Genomic DNA, 23,189 nt, shown 5'->3' on the forward strand with positions numbered 1-23,189 from the left:
CGAGAAGCGAGTGTCCTTGTATTTTCCTTCGACGTGTTCTTCTATTAATTATTCGTCTATTTCGTTTTAGGGATATCGCTGTGCATTTGTCTGAGAGAAATAATCTGTACTTATCTGTCTATACTTTTTTAAGGAATATATTATGACCTTTAGAGACTGGCTGAATGACGAAAGTCAATGCCACAAAAAAAAAAAAAAAAAAAAAAAAACTCCAGGGTATTTCGTAACTCCACTAAGTCTACTGATGGAGTTCCTAAATCTCCTTGTAATGTAATAATGTAATCTATCTAATTTCTTATTATACGTGTTGGATTATTTCCATAGGTTCTTTAAGTATACAACCTGCGAGGAAATAGCTTATAGTATGTGTTTGTTAGTACCATATTGTGTTCTTGACCAAAATCAAATAGTCTATCCCCTTGTTCACTGCTGTCTCTCAGGCTTTATTCCCCTTTAAGATCTGGTTTATGCGCTTTTCGCCACGCAAAAAACTGCATTTTACACTGCGAATTAGCCTATAATGACTTTAGACTATTTAGACAGACAAAATAAGGATGGAAACTGTTCACTGGGACGCAAATTTTAAACTGGGCTTCTTAAAAAACTGGAATACATGTGGTTATCCTTCAAAGTTGTTGTAAACGCCGTTTTACAAATATCTCAGATGACAGACGACACAGAAATAAAAACAGTGATTACTCTTTCAGAACTGACACATTACATTGAGTTTAATGCACTTTTTCCAACAAATTTGCCGGCTTCTTCAAACTACACACACCGCCGTCTGCTCTCAATGACAAATCTTTCCAACCTCATTTACTGCTCACCAAACTACATATTTTCCAAAACATAAGACGAAAAACGAAAAAACATTACAAATTTGACAAAAAATTTGGTCTAACCTGAAACCAACTGCCCCTGACAGGGACCTCAGCGAGGTAATTCTCTTTCCCGCTAGACAACATCAGATATGCTGATAATGCCGTCTTAATAGCAAGCAACGCACAAGAACTACAAAATATAATAACTGCGGTAGTTCACCACAGCGAAATGTTCGGTTTACATCTAAACGTTTCCAAAACTAAAACTTTAGTATTTTCAAAGACACCAATAAACGTACAGGTGTATGCCAAGGGTCAAATAATAAATTCCATAAAATATTTGGGAACAAATATCAATAGTCAGTGTAATCCAAAAAAAGAAATCCTATCAAGAACCGAACAAGCAAGGAAAACATTCATGAACATGAAAACATTTTTTACAAGATCAGACCTTAGTCTACAGCTTAGAATACGAATGATCAGATGTTACGTTTTTTCTGTCTTACTGTACGGCTGTGAATGTTGGACAATGGACTCTGAAATAGAAAAAAGAATACAGACGAATGTTGAGAATTCCATGTGTACAAAAATTAACTAATGTTGAGGTACTTCGTCGCATGTGTAAACAAAAAGAATTACTAAGAATAATCAAAGAGAGGAAAATGCAATACTTGGGTCATGTGTTGAGATGCGAAAGATACGAATTACTTCAAGTTATACTGGAAGGAAAAGTACAGGGCAAAAGATCAGTAGGGAGACGCCAGAACTCGTGGCTGAAAGACCTGAGGAGATGGTTCGACCGCTCATTCGCAGAAATCTTTCGCGCAGCAGTTTCCAAAACTACAATTGCCATTTGGATCGCCAACCTTCAAAAGGAGACGGCGCCATGAGAAGAAGAAGTAGAATGCGAATAGAATTTGAGATCACCCATATAGTTAAAGAGCACGAATTAGAATATTTGGGCCCTATAATGATTAATGAACAGAAATATCTTCTTACAATTCATTCTTCAGAACAATGTATATGGAAGACCAAGAAAAATAGCCACCTTAAGAAAAAGACAAAAAATAGGTTTTTAATTAGAGGAAGGCAAATATTTATTGCAGAGCACTATTAAATGTATATTTTATTCTGAATTACTTTTATTCTATTTTATAATATCAAAGTATCACTGCCTTGGAAGAGGGTATTTTGTATAAGTCAAAAATTATTTCGAAAAATGTATTTTTAATTAAAACTATTTCCAAATTAATATACTATTAAATACCTTCCTTTTGTCAATGATTCTTTAACGACCCATTAATTTTCACAGTCTAATTTAATCACCTAATTATTCTAGTTTTCACCTCAAAAATTTTAATTACGGATAAACAATACTCGACAATTAGCTACATTTAATCAAATTTTAACATTTTGGAAGGTCATTGTTACCAAAACATATTAATATTTATGAAAATCATGATCTTGCTTCATTTAAAGTAAATTCAAGGGAAAGTTGAGAATATTAAGAAGCCGTTACCTCAAGGTTAAACACCCATCTTCAACTTTTCTGGCGGATTTTGTTGATTTATTGGTATTGCCACTACAAATTTTTAGATAGATTGGGAAATTGGATCAAAGATTTAGATCAAACAGTTAGCAAGTATTGAAATAGTTATTGCAGTGTTTTAAATTTAAATAAAGATATTACGTATATTATACAAAAAAAAAAAAAAATTTTATGCGTCATAAATGAAAGAAAAAGAATATGCAATTTTCGGTAATGTCTACAAATATAAGCAAGCAGACGGATGATCTCGAAGTCATATACTACAAATTATGAAACAAGTAGAATTTTAAGTAGCTGGACACCATTTTTCTAATTGTAGGTGGTTGCTTTTCTATTGATATTAGCGACCAATATGGCAACAGCTTTCTATGACTTGAGCTTGATAAATTACATAACTTCCTGTTGTGTGGATCCAATCTCTTACCATTGTTCTGACTTTAATTTAAGAATGCCCATCAGAAAAATCGTTGCATTTGATTTGTCTTTAAAAAACACCATATGCGATGGTGACATAAAATTCTACTGTTAGAGATTCCATAGCCATGAAAAAAATATAAATATACATATATATATATATATATATATATATATATATATATATATATATATATATATATATATTGATATAAATCTCTGTAACTACTAATATAATATTTTTTGTGCCATCTGTATTTTGTAATTGTTTGTGGTGAGACAAGAAATAAATGTTTAATTTTTTTTCTAAACCATTTTGTTTATTTCTCTTAACTAACTCTCTAACCCTTTTTTGAGTTTTATTTAAAAATATATTTTTTCATTTCTAATTCAATAGTTACAACTAGTTGTTGTAATCTTTATATTTTGGCACCTCGAAGCAGCGTCCATTTTAAATTGCTAGAGGTCTTTCTTGTGTTTTGTTTTGTTTGTTCCAAGAGACCTATGTAAGCACCCCTTTGTTTCATTATTTTGTAGTTGCCCCAATCCAATCCCCTTGTCATTCACTTATCCACGACCCAGCTACTTCAAATAAACCCTGTGTGCCGTTCGCATAAGTTTCGTTTATTTTGCTTGCCCTATCTCCACTCCCAGTAACTTCTCTCCCCAATTTTTAACCCCCCATAGTAATACCCTATGTAGTAGGCAAAATATTTAATTACAGGGCAATGGAGCAAAAGATTTAATTTCAAATTATACGAACTCTTTAATGAACCAGATGTCGTAACCTTCATTAAAACACAGCGACTTAGATCGGTCGGACACATAATACGAATGCCTGACGACATGAGTACTAAAAAGCTAACGACATGAACACCTATAGGACGAAGAAGCAGAAACCGACCGCGAATTAGGTGGTTAGATAAAGTTAAGACCGACTTAGGGATACTAGACATAAGAAGATGGCAACACATTGCCAGAAACCGAACAGAATGGCGACTAATCTTAGAACAGGCCAGGATCCACAGATTGTCGAGCCAAAGATGATGATGATGAAATACAAGTAAATAAAATTACACAAAAGAATAGATAAATTATGGATTAAAACTATAGATGAAACATTATCGGCAACAACACATTACACATTAAGATCTTACCATATGATGACAACAACATGTATATAAATACCCTAAAACGTTCTACACACGTCCCGCAAGACCACACAACTGTCGTGACAACGTTGGGCCCGACGGTTGGTGTGTGTAGACTCGTTGGCCAACAAAAATAGTTCTCACGTACCGACTTTACAGGTTGGGTAACCGGAAAATCATCTGTCCGGATGTCGCGGTTGTACAACCAAATCGGTCGGCCCAACTGTAGGGCCCAATGTTGTTGGTCAGGACAGTTGAGTGGTCTTGTCGGGGCGTGTGTAGGCCGTTTTAATGGAAATGTACAAACCGACAATAAAGAAACTGAACTACAGAAATACGCCCGGTGTCAACAACATCAACCTGGCTCTTTAAATTATAATGCTGTAAATAATGGCTTTTATAATGCACAATACACAATTTAAAAGTCACTAACCTGTTACCAAAACCAAATTAAATGTGATATCAAGTTTGGTCAAACATGGAGTAAAAGTGATTTATCATAATGTCATCTTCGCGTAAAGAAAGTTAAAAAAATTCACTTTTATTTTCACTAAACACACTGCCGCGCCGGTACAACATATGTTATGTGGAATTATGAAATAGTTTTTAAATTAATTTTGTTTACTAACGAATCGCATTATAGTATTTTCTTGCGTAATAGATTTAATAAGGATAAAGCTACAAAGAAGACTAATTTATATAATAATGAAAAACAGAAAAAGTTTCATTTTAAAATATTGATCAATTTTAATGACGAATATTTGATAAAAAAATGATAAATAGGTAACAAAAATGTATTTAGCATTTTATCAACCTTTTCATGAAAATTATTTTCAAAATATTAAAATTTGAGTTTCGTAACAATGTCATTTTAGAAGGTGAGGGTATTAGTATTACATTTCAGTACCCTGTCCATAGGAACATGTGTATACTACTGTACAGTGGCATCAACATGTCCGAATATCAAATCGCTCTCTCACTTACTGTGAAGTAGTACCTATCTGACCCCCAGGCTTTTCCTCCACCTCTCCCCAACATGTGACTTTTGTGGAGAGGCTTAAGATCTGGAAAATTACTTCGGGTGAACATCCTCTGTTTCTCATGACTGTGGTTAGGCCACCTATCTGTAGGGGTAGTTCACAAATCGAGTTTTCTCATTATTTACATTACTGTCTCTATACAGCAGAACTTACTCTAGCATGACTTCACTAAAAAAGATGTGTGTTTTAAACAAAGGGCCACCCACCTAAGTTCTGTCCGAACTTTGTGTGTGCTCAATCGCTCAGCCGCCGATTTGACGAAATATTTTGTTCCCCTCGTCTGCTGGGCATCCGAGTGGTCACCAAGCCCATATTTGTCGCAGATGGTCTCGATGCTCAGGTTCCGCGATAGGGTCTCTATGTGACCTCCCGTAAGGGCCTACGCCCAGGCGGCTGTGTAAAACATCTGATGGGCCTTTATTATGTCTGAAAGCTAGTATTTAGTCGAACTTGGGATCCATGGGATGACATTCTTAAGTGTATAGTGCTCTCACACACTCCGTGTATATGTTTACTTAAATTCCCAGGTGTATATTGCCATCACACACCCCGTGTATACTGTTCTGGAGGTTTTTTTGGAGGCCTTCTTTTACCGCTTGTGTTGACTGTTGCATGACTATCTCAGTAGTCGTAGATTCTGCTGGTCCACTCTATATCCTGAAAGTTATTGTTTGGGCCATCTGTGCACTGTCCTTAGGTTGTCACCATAGTCTGTTTACTCTCTTAATATTCTGTTGGGATGGTGTCTGAGGTCGTTGAAAATCTAGAATGCTCTATCGTCCATTGTTCGTAGGATCTTCGTAAATACGTACCTTAACGACACATATTTTGGTATTCCCAGCACTTCTCTGATTATGGAGTTTTGGAGTGTTTGGATCTTCTTCCTGTTTGTTCTGTCCCTATGCTGTAGAGGCATACTCTAAAGTTGGCAGGACAGTGCTGTTTGCAACTCTGATCTTTGTTTTAAACCTCAGCTCACTTTTTCGGCCTATTAATGAAAAGAGTTGACTCCTTAATGCCTTGACTTTGTAGACCGTTTGATTTACATATTCTGTGAACATCAGCTTGTTGTTAAGCGTTATGCCTAGGTATTTAGCGTGACTGGTCTATTCTATTAGAGTGTTGAATAACGTTAGATCTCTATTTGGTCTGCCTCTTCTGTGCTGGTACATGACGTGTACTGTGTTTTTCCGGGTTTATGCTACTTTCCATTTTATGCACCAGGCTTCTATGCGATTTAGAGCTCTTTGTAGGTGACTTGTACTAGGTCTGGATCTGTACTACATGCTGCTATTGCAGTGTCGTCGGCGTATAAACTCAATAACGATCTGGGATGGGTTGGAGTGTCGGCTGTGTAGATGTTGTAGATACAAGACCGTTTCCTGCGGCACTTCAGCTTCCATGATTATGACTCCGGACAAGGTTGAGCCTATCCGAACTCCGAATCTCCTGTTGGATAGGTACGATGCAAGAAGATATTGAGGCGTATAAGTTAGAGCGTGTATTTCTTTTCTATCTCATAAATTGCACTATTTAAGCACACTGTCTTTTTTTTGTATCTTTAATTCCTATTAATAGTATTGGCATAGCATCGAGTTGAATATATCAAATTACTTGAATCAAATTTTTAATTTTTTGATAGTTTGTTTTATAACTCTTTTTACACATTTACTCTCTATTTTAGAATATGCTAGATCTGTAAGACTATCATAATTTAATTTTCTTATAACATATAAAAAATTTTCACAAGTTCTACACAAGCTCCAATATGCGTATCATTAATATTGTTCTGAAGCTATTTTCTTGTGGCATTTTAAAATAATTACTATTTAAATGGGAATAAGCCACAATTAAAGGTTAAAGTACGTTTATTGACGTTTCAAAATTTTGACAACGATTTCCGAAGTGGAAATTGAAACGTCAATAAACGCACTTTAACCTTTAATTGTGGCTTATTCAAATTTAAATAGTAATTAACCGTATCATTTTTATAAATAGCAACAAATTGTAAACCCCGAAACCATCGCCCCATTTTATATTAATAAAATATTTAATTTAGATTGTAGACCTTTCTTTGCTAACATATTTAATTATAAACTCACACCATCAACCCTCTCATCATTCTTATAAGTACAATATTTTTATAATTCACTACATTCACTCATGTATAATTAATCTTTAATCGAATTGTAAATTTCAAGTCGCTATATTTTTCAAATTATCATTTTGGTAACTATGTATGTTACATATAAACTGCAATTACTACTGTGACAATTCTCGCCTTAAATGTTCCTCGCCTATTTGTGTTACTGTTTGAAAATCCTTTTACCTAAACCTAATAAATTTCGTCTTGAATCGAACACAGCGTATTGCATGCTAGACTTGTTTGAATATCTGTGACTAAGGTAAAAGTGGAAAACGAGTCTCGTATAGATACTGCCTTTAGATAAAAGAAATTGGAATTGGAAAGAAATTTTTGAAACAGTAGGTAACTATTGCACGCCAAACACGGTAGTAACCGGTGTCTAGTGATTATCATTGCCTCTAGCTGCTTAATGTAACAGTTGGGGTTTATTTCACCAAGAGTCAACAACAGTATAAAGTATATAATAAATGATTAACCGTTTCTTTATTCGAATTTTTTCTTCAAAATAAATATAGTACTAAAAGAGCATGGGCTAATATCGAAATACATTAAGTATATCAAATATTAGACATATATCATACATGTCCCATTACACGACACTATAACTAAATGTCTACCTTAGGCCGAGCTTGTAACAGTGGTTGTGTAAGGTTGAAACTCTTCCCTACCCATTGCATCAGTTGCGGCGGATTACGTTACGGGACTAATCTCAATAATCTAGCACAGTCGCAGTAGTATGCATACTTTACGTTGGAACCATCGACAGGTTGCATGCCGTGTTTTATTGTCGCATTGTGGAAATAAAATTGAAAAATCTTTTTGACGAAAAATATAAATTTCTTAAACATAAAAATGCAAGAAGCGGTGTGGGGCTGAATTTTGAATTAATAGAATTTAAAAAATCTATTTAAAATGTTGCTGGGTTTATTTTCATAATAATATTCTTTTCTATTTCTTTCTGGTAAAAGCAAAACATACAGTTAACCTGCCTTGGAAAAATTTGCAATTAAATCGCTGCCAGCTTCAATAAACGAAGTTGATTATTAAACAACAATTAAATTTTATTCCAAAAGATCTTTGTCCACTGACTATAGCAGGAGATAAAGTTTATTTGTTTTTTTATAACCTATTTTCAACTAACTAGAGGGTTTCATAAAATTTGCCTAACAGTTAATTAATTTGAGTGCAGACTTTAGTAAACATGATGTGAAAAACCTATTAGCTTCTACAGGAACTTTAGCAGAGAATGATTTTAGCAGGAGAATATGATAGAATTATATATAAATTACAATTACTTCTCAAAAACTATGAAAAAATGAAGTAATATATTTAAAGAAAGAGATCCGAAATACTACAATTTTTATGTTTACATTTGCAATTAAGTTTGGATTAAACAACCGCAATTAACAATATACAGAGACATTGCTAACACCAAATATCGCTTATGCTTCACAAAACCACTAAGGTTCCAATTACAGGTTCCAATTTGTAAATACAATAAATTTTGGAGACGGCTGTCGCCGTATTCCTGTTCTCCTCCGCCAATTTTCCCGGTCTAAGGCATGCTCCTCCTCCAAACCTCTCGATTCCATCGTTCTTCTAATTCCTTCATTCCATAAGCGTCAAGGTCTACCTCTTTTTCTTCTTCCAGAGGGCTTCCATCTGTGAAGTTTTTGGGGCCAACGTTCGTCAGGCATTCTCAATAGGTGTTTAAACCATTTTAAACCTCGTCTTTCTATTCTGTAAATGATCGTTTCTGTAGCATGCATGTTATTTCTTATAGATTCGTTGGTCTTCCTTTCCAGCCTTGATGTTCTAGCACTTCTACGCAAATAATCCATTTCAACTGCCAACAATCTTCTCCTCAGTTTTGCATTAATTGTCCATACTTCAGAGCCATAACAAAGAACTGATTCAACCATGTTTTGCCCTATTCTTTTTATGTTCATTTTGGAAATGTTGCGATCCCACCATAAGGAGTTCAGACATCCTACAATTTTATGTCCCTGATTAATTCGGTGTTTAATTTCGGTTTCTCCCAAGCCGTTCTTATCAATTAGTGTACCTAAATATTTAAATTTTTCCACTTGTTTGATTTCCACGTCCTTGTATATCGACACTTCAAACCTTGCATCTGAATTGATAACTAAATATTCTATTTTCTTCATGCTGACTTCTTACCCCCATTTTACATATTCTCTGTATAGACGCTTTATCATAAATTCTAGATCATAAAAATCTTGAGCTAGGACGACTTGGTCATTCGCAAAGTTCAGGGAGAACAGTACGTCATTTCCTATGGGGATTCCCATTCCCTGGCAGTGGTTTTCCAATTTTGGAGGGCTGCCTCAATATATAAATAAACAGTAAGGGTGACATACTGCATCCTTGTCTTAGTCCTTTAGTTACTTTTATTGGCTCTGATAGTCTATTTCCGTATACTTCTGTGATTATTCCTAAAAGGTATGGACTAATGCCAAGTTGTTGTAAAGTTTGCCACAATTTGAATTTTGAAACTGTATCATACGCCTATTTAGGTCGATGAAGGCTAGATCTACTTCGGTACTAACCGCTATTCTTTTTTCTATCAATTGTTGGAGTATAAACAAATTTTCAGTGCAAGATCTACCAGGCGTAAATCCACTTTGGTCTTCGCTAATTAGATGCCCTACATTATCTTGTATTTTTCCATTTAGTATCTTTTCAAACAATCTCCCGAAAGTAGGTAGGACACTTAATCCTCTGTAGCAGTTAGGATCTTTTCGGTTATCCCTTTTAAAGATCGACACTTGGTGACCGGTTTTCTTATTCAGATGGTACTTTAATTTGTTGGCAGCATTGATTCATTAGAAAAGTTATTCTTTCTATTAGGAGTGGGCCTCCTGCTTTAAGTAACTCTACAGCTATATTGACAGGTCCTGGAGATTCTCCGTTTTTCATTTTAATTAAAGCAGTACGGACCTCGTTGTTAGTAGTATTAATGTTACTATTTGTTTGTCTTTCCACACTGTATTCCTCTCCCATATATTCCAATCTGGACTCTTGGAGTAAATTTTTATAGTGATTTTCCCACTTTTCTATGGGAATTAAGTTACTTAAGGAGTTATGGGTGTTTTTTTTTAGATTAGTGATATTTCTCCAGGCTTCCGTAGTCTGAGAACGACCAATTAAATTTTCAACTTGGACACATTTTTGTTTCCAGAAATTGTTTTTTGCTTCTTTTATTTGATTGCGTACTTCTTCGTTTTTCCTTTGATATGTTACTCTATAGCTAGATGTTTTATTTGTTAGCCATTTCTTATATATTTTTTTTTGTATTATTTCTTTTACGTTTTCTGTCATCCATGGTGGTTCGTGGGGTTTTTTGTCGTTGTTCTCTGTTCCTAATACTTCATAAGCAATTTTTTTATTATCGTTTTCAGGTTGTTGTATTCTTGTTCTACATCCATATTTATTTCAACCTCATTTAGTTGCTTTTCTAATCTAGATTGAAAAAGATGTTTAATACTTGTTTGGAATAAATGGTGCAATTTATATCTCTCCGTTTTGTGTAGTATTGTTTCTCTCACTTTCGGTGTTCTGTTTGTAGTATTGTTTACAGGGGCATAAAAGATTAGCTAAAAGAAAGTAGTGATTTGTCCCACAGTTAGATCCTCTTTTTACTCTGCAGTCTTGGCACTTAAATTTTGATTCTGTCTCATTATTATATAGTCTATGATCGACTTCTGTTAGAGTGAAGGTCGTTCTTAAGTATATTTATGTATATCTTTATGTTGGAATTAGCTATTCATTATTTTTAAACCAAAAATTTGACAGAACTCAATTAAGCTGTCCCCTGAACCATTTTTAACTATTTCTCCATGCCGTCCCACCACGTCATCGTCTATTTGAGAACATACTCTGGCATTTAAAGGTCTCCTAACAGTATTGTTTCTTAATGACTTTTTATTTTATCACAAATGTTTGATAACTCTTCATAAAAGAAATCTTTAACTTGTTGATTTGAATCTTCTTTCGGCGCATAGACTTCAACAACTATTGTTTCGATGCCATATACAATGTGACAGGTATTGTCAGAATTCTTTCAGATATGTATGCATAGTCTTTTATATATTTTTTTAACGATTCTTTTATAAGAATTGATACCCCTGATTTAGCGTGTACGTGTATCTCTACTCGTATGATTCCCGAATGCCCTTTGAGGAAAAATGATAATAGAAAAACGAAAATTGTTCTGGAATGGATATATTCGAAGAATAAACGAAACAAGAATACTACCGAGAATTTGGAAATGGAAACCAAACACAAAGAAAAGGGGACGTCCAAGATTACAGTGGAACGAACAAAAAATATAAACAGCAATGAGAAAAAAAAGACCTCACTGAAGAAAATATATATGAATGAATATATATATATATATATATATATATATATATATATATATATATATATATATATATATATATATATATATATATACATTTGAATAATTCAAAAAGCATTTGGACTATATCTGGATATTTTCCACGACTTTGGAATTTAGACATATTTGGTATTTTTGTATATTGTTGTAACACTTTTATACAATTATGACTTCTTAAGTTTTAATCCATATATAAAAATTGTTAAAATATGTATTTTTAAAAAGATTATTACGTATCTACTTTGCACTTGCAAGAGCAGAGTATAGGGGACAATGTAAACCTTGATTACATATATATATATATATATATATATATATATATATATATATATATATATATATATATTGATTTATAGTCTCAGCAATCGGTCAGGAAATAAAACTCTATTTGTTCAGTCTCAATATTTCGTCACGATTTTGTGACTTCTTCAGGAGAAAACTGTAAATTTATTAGAATAATTAATGATTATATGTAAACAAAATGAATATTTTAATACTTACAACTATAAGAATAAAAATTTAAATTTTTTTTGACATATCTAAATAAATGACATATTTGTTTGATTTTATTAAGGAGTTATGGTAACCGCAATATGTTATAGAGTGAATTCCCGTTGTACAATTTTCAGCGAGTAGGTTAAAATAAACAATTATTACTATGACAGTATTATTCATTTTATAAAGTGGAAAGATGGAATTAATAGAATTGAGAAAGAATCAGGAACACGATAAATTGATCTATAAAATGTAATTGATGGTATGTAGTCAGTTACTGCAATACTGATATTTAGGAATGTAATTACATACCATCAATTACATTTTATAGATCAATTTATCGTGTTCCTGATTCTTTCTCAATTGTATTAATTCCATCTTTCCACTTTATAAAATGAATAATACTGTCATAGTAATAATTGTTTATTTTAACCTACTCGCTGAAAATTGTACAACGGGAATTCACTCTATAACATATTGCGGTTACCATAACTCCTTAATAAAATCAAACAAATATGTCATTTATTTAGATATGTCAAAAAAATTTAAATTTTTATTCTTATAGTTGTAAGTATTAAAATATTCATTTTGTTTACATATAAATTATTCTAATAAATTTACAGTTTTCTCCTGAAGAAGTCACAAAATCGTGACGAAATATTTGGACTGAACAAATAGAGTTTTATTTCCTGACCGATTGCTGAGACTATAAATCAATATTTAAAACAGTACGGTCGAAAAAATAATTTGAAAAATATATATATATATATATTTATATATGTATGTATATATATATATATATATTTATATATGTATGTATATAGATATATATATATATATATATATATATATATATATATGTATATAGATATATATATATATATATATATATATATATATATATAATATATATATATATATATATATATATATATATATAATAATAATAATAATAGTCTCCCTTTTTATACCGCTGTCGCGGCTTTGGGAGTGTAGCAGGGTAGTCTGCTATACCTAGGGCCTACGGTATACAAGGAAGGTAACATGGCCAGTGCTACGCTTCAACCGTCTATTATTACCCCTGGTTTTACCCAAGGTACTCATTTTTATTCAGGCTGAGTCGACCTGGGGCCTATAGACATTTTTAAAATGTCTAGATGTTCTTGCCGGCGGTGGGATTCGAACTCCGGACCACCGGCTTGCGAGGCAAGCATCCTACCGCTTGCGCTACGCATGCCCTTAGATGTATATATATATATATATATATATATATATATATATATATATATATATATATATATATATATATATATATATATATATATATATATATATATATATATATATATATATATATATATATATATATATATATATATATATATATATATATATATATGAGACGCTGATTGAAATTCATGCCAACAAAGGTAAGTTTAACATAAACTCCAACTTTCATGATCACGATACAAGACCTAGAGATGCTATTAGAACACAACGTTTTAGGTTGACAAAGAGCATAAAAAATTCAAATGATGTTGGTTTGTATAACTTTCTGCCAGATGAAGTAAAAAGTCTTCACTTGTTATCGTTTAAGCTCAAAATGAAATCACACTTTTTGAAACATTGTTTCTATTTAAAAACGGACTACCTAAGTACAGCTTTTACACAATATTACTAGTTTGGTCAGGATATTTGCCTATTATGACGATATTTTATGTTTTTTGTTTGATTTAGTGTGTTTGTAGATTTTTAAAATGGTATTATTAAATATCTGTTTGTAATGTTTAAATTCGCAAAAATTTTATATATATGTATGTAAAAATTGTCACTATTCCTTTGACTTATCAAAAACAAAACTATTTTTGTATATTGACTAAATAAATTCTTGGTATTCTATTCTATTCTATCATCCAAAAATTATTAACCGCCGAGTCCGCCGCAACACCTAAGGCGATATTATTAAAATCCAGCTGTATTAGACCAATTACCAAAAACTCGCACAATAAAAGATCTTATATCACTATTATTAACATGATCGGTAACATCTCCACCGAAGAATAAACAATCTTGTGGCGGAACAAACCTCCACCTCTCCCTATTACCGAGGATTATTATCAGCACCAACATGTGCTTTCTCTAGTCGCAGACCGCTGAAGACGTGCCACTACTGCCGCACGGTTGGTAATAGCAGGAAAGAGCATGCTGCCCGGGGCTACCGCAGACTAATCGTATTTTTTTTTTAATATGCATTAGTTTGAAAACGAAAGTGAATGCACTTGAACGGATCATAGTTTTTTGGTGGACATTTGAATTTCGTTGATTTTTTTTTCGTATTAAGTCGGAGAAACTTAGTGTTGGTGTGTTAGTTTAGTCTGTCTATTGGAAAGTTGTCATAAAGTAAGTTCTTTTAATATTTTCCTATTTTTTTAAGAGGAAAAAAATATAAAATTATTTTTTTTTAAATTAGAGTAATTTTGTGTTACTTTGTTAGATGGTTCTCAGGGAGTATCATTTGTTTAAATAATATCGGGAAAATATTATACATAAACTATAAATTATAAAACAAAACTATTTATCAACATTTTAAATTATTTCATGCTGAAAGCTGATTCCGAATGGCAATTTTAAAGTAAACAAATTTTTTTCTTGGTTACAGTGGAAAAAAATCAAAATATATATATATATATATATATATATATATATATATATATATATATATATATATATATATATATATACGGTTCTCACTTACTCTAACGACAAAAATCAGTTATCCAGGTACCTAATAAATCAAAGAGATTAAGCACTAGAAGGACTCTTTTCATGTTAATAAGTTCATTAGAACATGGTATGCTGGAGTATCGTCCACGAAATTTTCTGGTATATCATTTGCGAAATATAAAAAGTTGCATATGAAATGTGCGCTCTTTACCTTTAAAACGCATTTATATTTTTGTCAATAGGACTTTCTGGTCAAAAGATATCGAATTTTATCGAATTATTTAACATTGATTTCGCGCGCGTAACTGATATTCAAAATCGCCAGTCGCTTCAAGCGTTGTTTTTGAGAGAACGGTTCATAGTTAATAGAGAACGGGGGTAAAAATGGCAAACTTGCTTGAATCTTTTTTTTTTGATTCCCAAAATTAATATTCTCAGCAAAATTCAGCTTGTTCGTATGATTTTAAGAATTTAAGTGGCATTTTTGCCTCTGATAACTGGAGTATATTTATATTATAAGTCCTATCTGTTCATCATGATCATCATCATTCTAACTTTACAACCCTACGTGGGTCCTAGTCTCCTCAAGAATTTCTCTCCAGTCGTCTCTATCCATCGCGTTTCTCCGCCAAGCACGTATTCCCTTATTTCTCATGTCTTCATCGATGTTATCAAGGAACCTTGTTCAGGGTCTTCCTCTTCTTCTCTGACCAATAGGTCTATCAAGTTTCTCTAGCTGGGTCATTTTGTTCCATTCGCATTACATGCCCTATCCACCTCAGACGTACTATCTTAATATGTTTTACGATATCAGGTTTCTGATATATTCGATAAATTTCGAAGTTGTATCGTCTTCTCCACACTCCATTGTCATTCATTGCTCCATAGATTCGCCTTAGTACTTTTCTTTCGAAATATCCTAACACGGTTTCATTATTTTTTGTTAGAGTAGAGGTCACTGGACCTTATGTTAGGACTGGGCGTATTATCGTTTTGTAGAGTTTTGTTTTTATATTTCTCGATATAATTGTGGATTTAAGGAGAAGATTGAGCCCAAAATAGATTTGGTTGGCCGGCAAATTCTGCGGTTTATCTCTGTGGTAGTATTATTTTCAGTGTTAAGGAGCGCTCCCAGGTTTACAAATTCGTTCATTGCTTCGATGACGTTGTTTTCTATAACTAGTGTCGTAGGATTTGTAGTTGCGTGCTTATTTTCATATACTCAGTTTTGTTGGTGTTTATTATTAAACCCATTATTGTAGCTGATTCTTTTAATGCTACATACGCCTCTCGTACAGCGTTTTCCGTTCTCCCAACAATATTGATATCATCAGCATAGGCCCGGATCTGCACTGATTTATTATAAATTGAACCAGTGGTTGTAATTTGTGACATACGTATTACTTTTTCCAGAGTTAGATTGAACAGTATACAGGAGAAAGTGTCTCCCTGGCGCAGCCCATTATTTGTTTAAAAAGTTTCAGACAGTTCCAACTGAATTCGTACTCTACATTCAACTTTTTTAAGAGTTATTTTTGTTAAATTTACCAACTGATTTGGTATTCCTGGCTCTTTCATTGCTTTGAAGATTTCTCTTCTATTCACAGATTCGTAGGCTGCTTTGTAGCCTATAAATATGTGATTAGTATTAATGCCATATTCCAGTGCATTTTCTAAAATTTGTTTCAGGGTTCCAATCTGATAAATTGTCGATTTACTTCCTCTGAAAGCAGCCTGGCATTTTCCTACTATCCGTTCTGCATTATGGTGCCATACGATGATATAGTACTGTGGAAAATATTTTATACACTGTATTTAGAAGCCTAATTCCTCTGTGGTTAGAACATTCAAAGATATCTCCTTATTTGTGTATGGTACAATTTATATAGTTCAGCTGGAAGATTATCTATTCCGGGTGATTTGTTTCTGGCCAGCTTTTTAGTTTTATCTTTAACTTCAAGAATCATTGGTGGTTTCTCTTCCCTCTCGTCTATTCGCCTTACCTCACCTCTTTCGTCTTGCAGGTTTTCTTCTTCTTGCTCTTTATTAAGTGCCTGGTAAAAGTATTCCATCCATCTATTCAATACATCTTTCCTTGTTGTTAATAGGTCGCCATTCTGAGTTCTGCATTGTCTTGTGGTTGCATTGAATTCTTTTCTGTTGATGTTAAGTTTCTTATAGAATGCTCTGAATTATTTCTCTCTGTTGAGGTTTTCTATATATAATATAATATAAGGTTCCTCATTTAGGTGATTTCGTTTTTTTCTTTTGTGTATCCTCTTTTCTTCTCTTTTCTTTGTCCGGAAATTCTCTACAGTTGTTCTAGTTCGTCGGGTTCTATTTGTTCGCCGTTCGAAAAATTCAGTTCTTGGTAACAGAGATGTATTTGCCCAAGCAGTATGTTGTAGACAATTCATATTCTTGGATAATGTTTGGCCTAAGTTCACTCTGGTTCCATCATAATGTATTTTTATTAAAATTAAGTAAGACATATAATAGGCCAGAATCGAAAGAAGAAAAAGGGGGCGACCTAAACTCAGGTATCTGGACAATGTGCAGGATCTCCGTTAAATCTAAGGGAGATTGCAGCAAGGGGATGGAGGAGACAGACACTTGTCAGGAAAAGATGGAAGAATTGAGGCGGGCTAGGGATCACGAAGAGCTGTAACGTCTGGGACGTCAACTGATGATAATGAAAAGGCATATTAATACTTACGACTAAGCACATTTGCAGTAAAATCACAAAGATAATCCAAACATTATAGAGGAACCAAAATTAGTAGCAATTTTTAAAAGTATAACTTTAAATTTTTATAAAAAGTATTCTAAATGATAACTGACTTGGTGATTTTTCAACATAATATGATAACAGAAAAGAAGTATTTAAAATTAAATTCAGAATATAACACTTGACACGGAATGTTTTAGAATTGTAGTGATTTTGACAATTAATAATTTAGATAAGATATTTTTAAAATAAAATTTGCAACCATTTGTCCTCATGCCCATTATCAAAGTCGTAGGCTACAAGAACCCTTTATATACAAAACATTTAATGGCTAGCAACGTTTTTTAGTGATACGTCGACTTTTATTCACGTACAGTTTAATAATAATAGCACTATATTGTACGTATTATAAAAGAAATAAGTTTTATTGTTTATTAAGTGTACAGAGACCGGTGACAACTGACAAGTGAGACATCAGACATCAACTAATAGAAAACCAGTACTTAATTGTACAAAAACCTTTATCGTCTAAAAAAAACCAAACATAATTTTAAAATACCCACAATATTCCATTACAATAACCAAAATATATACTTTAATTAGCTGCAAACCAAGCTACAACGAAAATTCATCCAAATATTTTTTTCCACTTCTTTTTATGTGGACGTGACTCTATTTTTCAATGTGCCTCCACTAAGTTGTCGTTCCATCGTTTTCGTGGTCTTCCTACTAATCGTCTTCCTTTATACAAATATTTTCTGGTAAAAAAAAGAAGCTTAGTCTTCAATCAATTCTTCTAATCCCATGTTTCTATAGCATCTTCTTTGGACGACCCCTCTACGGTTTGAAACGAACCCCCACGAAAAACAACACAAGGACAACACAAAAAGGACGCGGTCCAAATTATTTAGATGAATAATTAATCATTGTAACCCTTGCTGTAGAAGCCTTCCATTTCAGAAATAGCTGCTTCCAAAGTTTAAAAAACGCTTAAATACCTGAAAGATATGAAGTCTAATTAAGAGTTTCACATGGACATCAAGCTTACTTGAAAACACGCATAAATGCCAAAAGAATCCAGCTAATTCTGATTCTGTCCCAAGTGTATTGCCTACTATGAAAACAGAAGCAACTTGTTTGAAAGAACCAGCATCTCATTTTTAAAATCTTGCTGAAAACCATATGGATATACGGTATCAAAATATGAGACTGCACACAATCTTCGATAAAAAAGACTTTTGACCAAAAAAAACACTCAAAACAATGGTCAAAGCTCTTTGGTCAGTATATGTAATACAGAACCCCTAAATGATCTTGTAATGTGTTTATTAAAAAACACTATTGCCCATTAAGCCAATAAAACGTTCGAATGAGGTGCTTACTTCAGCAACCAGAAGATACATTCACTTGATATAATGTCTTCGCATCTCGTTCGATCTTATTCTGCAATTGTTTTCAGTACTTTCATCTGTGAAATGTTTTATGGCATTTGTGTTTTAGCTGTGTTAGGTCTTGTTTCTGATCATTATCATCAGTGGTACTAAAGGTCTATTTGAGCCTCGATCTTTCAAAGACTAGTACTCCTATTCCCTACTGATACCGCTAATAGCTACCCTTTTACGCCACTGAGGACTAGTTATTTTTAATTATGTCTCTCTCTCTATCCCTCTCTCTTTCTCTCTTTCTCTCTCTGATGCATTGTTCTTATATTTCCGTTTCTTCATTGGTAATATTAAGAAGTCCTGCCAATCTATTGATGTGGTGAACTTGAACTTACCCTTCTTCCTCCACGTCTAGGCAATATAATACCTAGGCATTTTGCCTCCATCACTTGCTTAATGCCGGTATCATCAATTTTTAATTTACATCTAGTTTTCAAAAGCACTTTTATGTTTTCTGTTTTGTACTTCATTCGCACTATGAACTACCAAGTTCGGAATATAGAATCATCATCTTACTAAAATGCGTAATAAATTCTCACGTAAAACTTATAAAAAACAAATTGATACTCTTCGAAGTTACTTAAAAAAGTCAAAATTCTTACATTATATTATATAATTTTATGCTACCAAATAACAATTACAGTATAATTATATAAATTATACAATACAAATCAACCTTTAAACATTAATTTAGATATTATACAATTTTATAATTAATTTTCCATATTCAATAAAATTTGCCACATAATTCTTTGCAATTATTTAGGAATTAATTTGTGAAATATGGTATTATCTATAAATAAATATTCGTTACAAACAAAATAATTTCAATCGATAGACGTAGATAAGTATATCGTAGGTATTAATAGTAAATTTATGGATTTAATTTGAAATATTTGGCGTTGATCGAGCAAAGGTCTGAAGGTTACATAGTTTCACAAAAAATACCGGTTAATGAATATTATTAATTTAGGCAGAATTTAGTCAAAACTAAATTTTACACATTTTATCTGTAACTTTCGGAGAATGTTAACAAACTGTGGGTTTTATTACCTGCGATATAAAACACAATAAAGATAATTTATTTCAAAATATCAATAATTTATAAAATCTATGATCAAAAATTTGAATTACAAATAATCTGCACCACTAACTTTATTTGTATTATTAAGGCATTATTAATTGTCTTTTCTTTCTAAAGGTCTATATCCATGCTATGTTGTACACACTACGATATAATTCGTCTTTACAAGACTCATAACTTAGACATGGAAAGAGGGGCGATGCGTAATCGTATGGAATTGACTGAAGCCTAAATTGGCACCAACCGGCACCAGAAAAGTTGAAAAATAAAGATATATATCAATAAATAGATTTTTTCTTTAATTTATAATTAAACACTGACATAATAATCACTTAGATTAAAAATCAGTAGACCTGGTAACCCTGCGAGAGGTAATAATGGGCAACGTAAGGGCACCAAAACATGCGGTCAAAGACAGCCTTCTCAGTCTAATTTATTATAAATATATATATTTAGTTACTTATTCTATCTTTGTTTTACGGTGATTTCTATTAAATATTATTGACACGTGCAAGTAAAAAATTTACAAGAGTATAACTTCTTCTTTTGGTACTGTCTTCTTCAGAGAAGGTTGGATACAATTTCTGTAATCCTATCCGGTTTTACGCCATCCTTTAACATGATTGTTAGTTTCGGTCCAGACTTTCATATTTTAAAGTCAAGAACATTGTGTTCTGTCCGAACTCTTTTTTATGCAGACTGCCCCGATCTTATATAGGCCAAACAAACCGTAGAATCCAAGATAGGATTTATGAACATTCCATGGACTTTTATGAATATATTAGGTTAACAAGAGTCTCAAAAGTATGCAGCCTTGTCTCACACCTCTTATAGTGGGAATTATATTAATTAGCTTATTATCAATTCTTGCGGATGCTTTTTATTCTAAGTGTAAATTTTTAATCGGATTACTGTCATTTTGATGCAGTCCGTATTTCCAAAGAAAGTTTATTAGTATCTACATCATGCCTCACCCAATCAAAATCATTCTCATGATCAATGAAATATAAGTGTGCATACTCAGATAGATTAATATATTTTGAAAGCAGTGAAACAGTGAAACATAATTCTAATATAGAAGCCATTAAAATGCAGTATTTATCCAGCAATATATTTAATAATAAAAATGGAAGAGGAAGCCAAAGGAAAAAATCGATTGAAATATTAGAGAAAAACTACTAGCATAATGAAAACCGTACGGGCCTAACATTGTGCAGAATAAGGAAATTTTAAACTTAGTAGCAATTCGCGTAGGGAGTGAGGTAGTTCCCCTATCCAACATGCCATTCTACAAGTTACATCTACATCATGTTCAATCAAAAAATCACCTGACAGCTACGCCACAACTGACTTATCATTACTGACGGTAAGATTTCTGCTACAACTACTTAGCACTTCAATACCGAGGTATACCATCGTGTCTATGAGATGCATGATACAAGGAGAAAAGTATTGTCTAAGCGATGCGATACCTCATAAAGTTGGCAAAATCTTAAGTTGGAGGTTTTAACTTGGCACTGTATGGGAGCATCATCATATTTCAACTCGTGAAAATAAAATAGAGAGCCCAGAAGAGAAATTTAGAGCTAAGTGAATCAGAAACTAATACTCCCATACTCAGACAATAAGGCAGGTTAGCATAACTTATTGTTGTTATTTGGTTTGATATCGCCTTGATACAAGAGCCCTGGATATTCTTCTTATAGTGCGTTGGCGAGGTATCTTAAGGCCAGACGTCTGTCTTTTGCGGCATGCAAAAGATCGCCAGTGTTATTTATGCCTGTCCAGTTCTTTATGTTCCGTAGCCACGACATTTGTTTGCGACCTACTCCTCTCTTGCCTTCAATCTTTCCCTGGATGATTAGTTGAAGGATTGCGTATTTTTTTCCTCTCAGAATATGGCCGAGATATCCAATTTTTTGTACCTTGATCAAATTGAGTAGTTTTCTCTCAGTATTTGCCTTTCTTAAGACTTCCTCGTTTCTCACCCTATCTGTCCATGGTATGCGGAACATTCTTCGCAACGTCCACATTTCGAAGGCCTCCAACTTATTAATGGAAGGTACTCTTAACGTTTATGTTTCCATGCCGTATAAAAATATAGACCATACATAGCATTTAACCATCCTGTAGCGGAGATTAAAGGAAAGATTGCAATTATATAGTAGCGGTTTAAATTTGATAAAAGCTTGTATTTCTTGTTCGGTACGGCATTTTATTTCTTGTTGAGGATCCCATTGATCCAATCTCTAATCGATCAAGTGAAAACATTTAAATGTTTTCACTTGATCGATTGGAGCATTATCTACTTGCAGTTGTATTCTTAAAAGTGCATTTTTGCTTATTGCCATGCATTTAGTTTTTCCAGCATTTATCTTCAAGCCATATATTTTTCCTAAGGTGTTTATTTTATATAACATCAACTGCAAATCATGTTCGTTGTCTGTTATTATCGCAGTGTCGTCGGCGTAACGAATGTTATTTATCGGGAATCCGTTTACCTTTATTCCACACCCAGAGCCTTCCAGTGCCTCTGCGAAAATGTTCTCCACGTAGAGATTGAAGAGCATAGAAGACAAAATACACCCCTGTCGCACCCCTCTTGAAATTTCAAATTCTTCTGTGTTGGTTGATTTGTTCAGTCTCACTCGTGCTTTTTGATTCCAATAGAGATTCTGGATAACTCTTATATCTTTCTCCTCAATGTTAGCGTTGTGTAGGATTTTTATCATTGCGTCATGTTTTACGCTGTCAAACGCTCTGGATATAGTAGAGCTAAATAAACGGTCTGTATAATAATAAAGTGTGTTCCGTCACCTCATAGTTCATTATGTTTTTCATTCATTCAAAATATTCATTCTTACATATTTCTGGGGAAAATTTGTCTATATGAACGATTTTGTGTAATTTACGTTTTTCCCCCAGGGTAAAATTTTATAGTTTTTAGAAAAGACCTTCCCTCCACTAGGGACTTCTGTTATGCATGTTTGTAGCTTTAATATATTTTGTAGTTAGTAGCCAGCGAAACTAAGCTCTGTAAACACGTATAGTAAGCAATAAATAGTTGTATGAAAATTATCGTCGTATATTCTTTTAATTTGATAAAATAATATTTTATAGCAACTATATCTCACGGTAAACTAATCGTGGACCAGAACAAAGTGTTTTAATA

The 23,189-nt window shown here is 33.0% G+C and overlaps 1 protein-coding gene across 2 annotated transcripts in view; it reads left to right on the forward strand.

Moving 5' to 3' along the window:
• The first annotated feature begins 14,138 nt into the window (after positions 1 to 14,138).
• LOC140436508 (uncharacterized) overlaps positions 14,139 to 23,189 on the forward strand; it is a 123,617-nt gene continuing 114,566 nt past the window's right edge. Inside the window, exon 1 of one of the 2 annotated variants that reach the window (XM_072525383.1) lies at positions 14,139 to 14,439. The gene's annotated coding sequence lies outside the window, so the exon portion shown is untranslated. The remainder of the gene's footprint in view (positions 14,440 to 23,189) is intronic. The other variant, XM_072525382.1, reaches the window with a different exon arrangement.

This window comes from Diabrotica undecimpunctata, chromosome 3 (genome assembly GCF_040954645.1).
Source record: "Diabrotica undecimpunctata isolate CICGRU chromosome 3, icDiaUnde3, whole genome shotgun sequence".
In the NCBI taxonomy this organism is placed as follows: domain Eukaryota; kingdom Metazoa; phylum Arthropoda; class Insecta; order Coleoptera; family Chrysomelidae; genus Diabrotica; species Diabrotica undecimpunctata.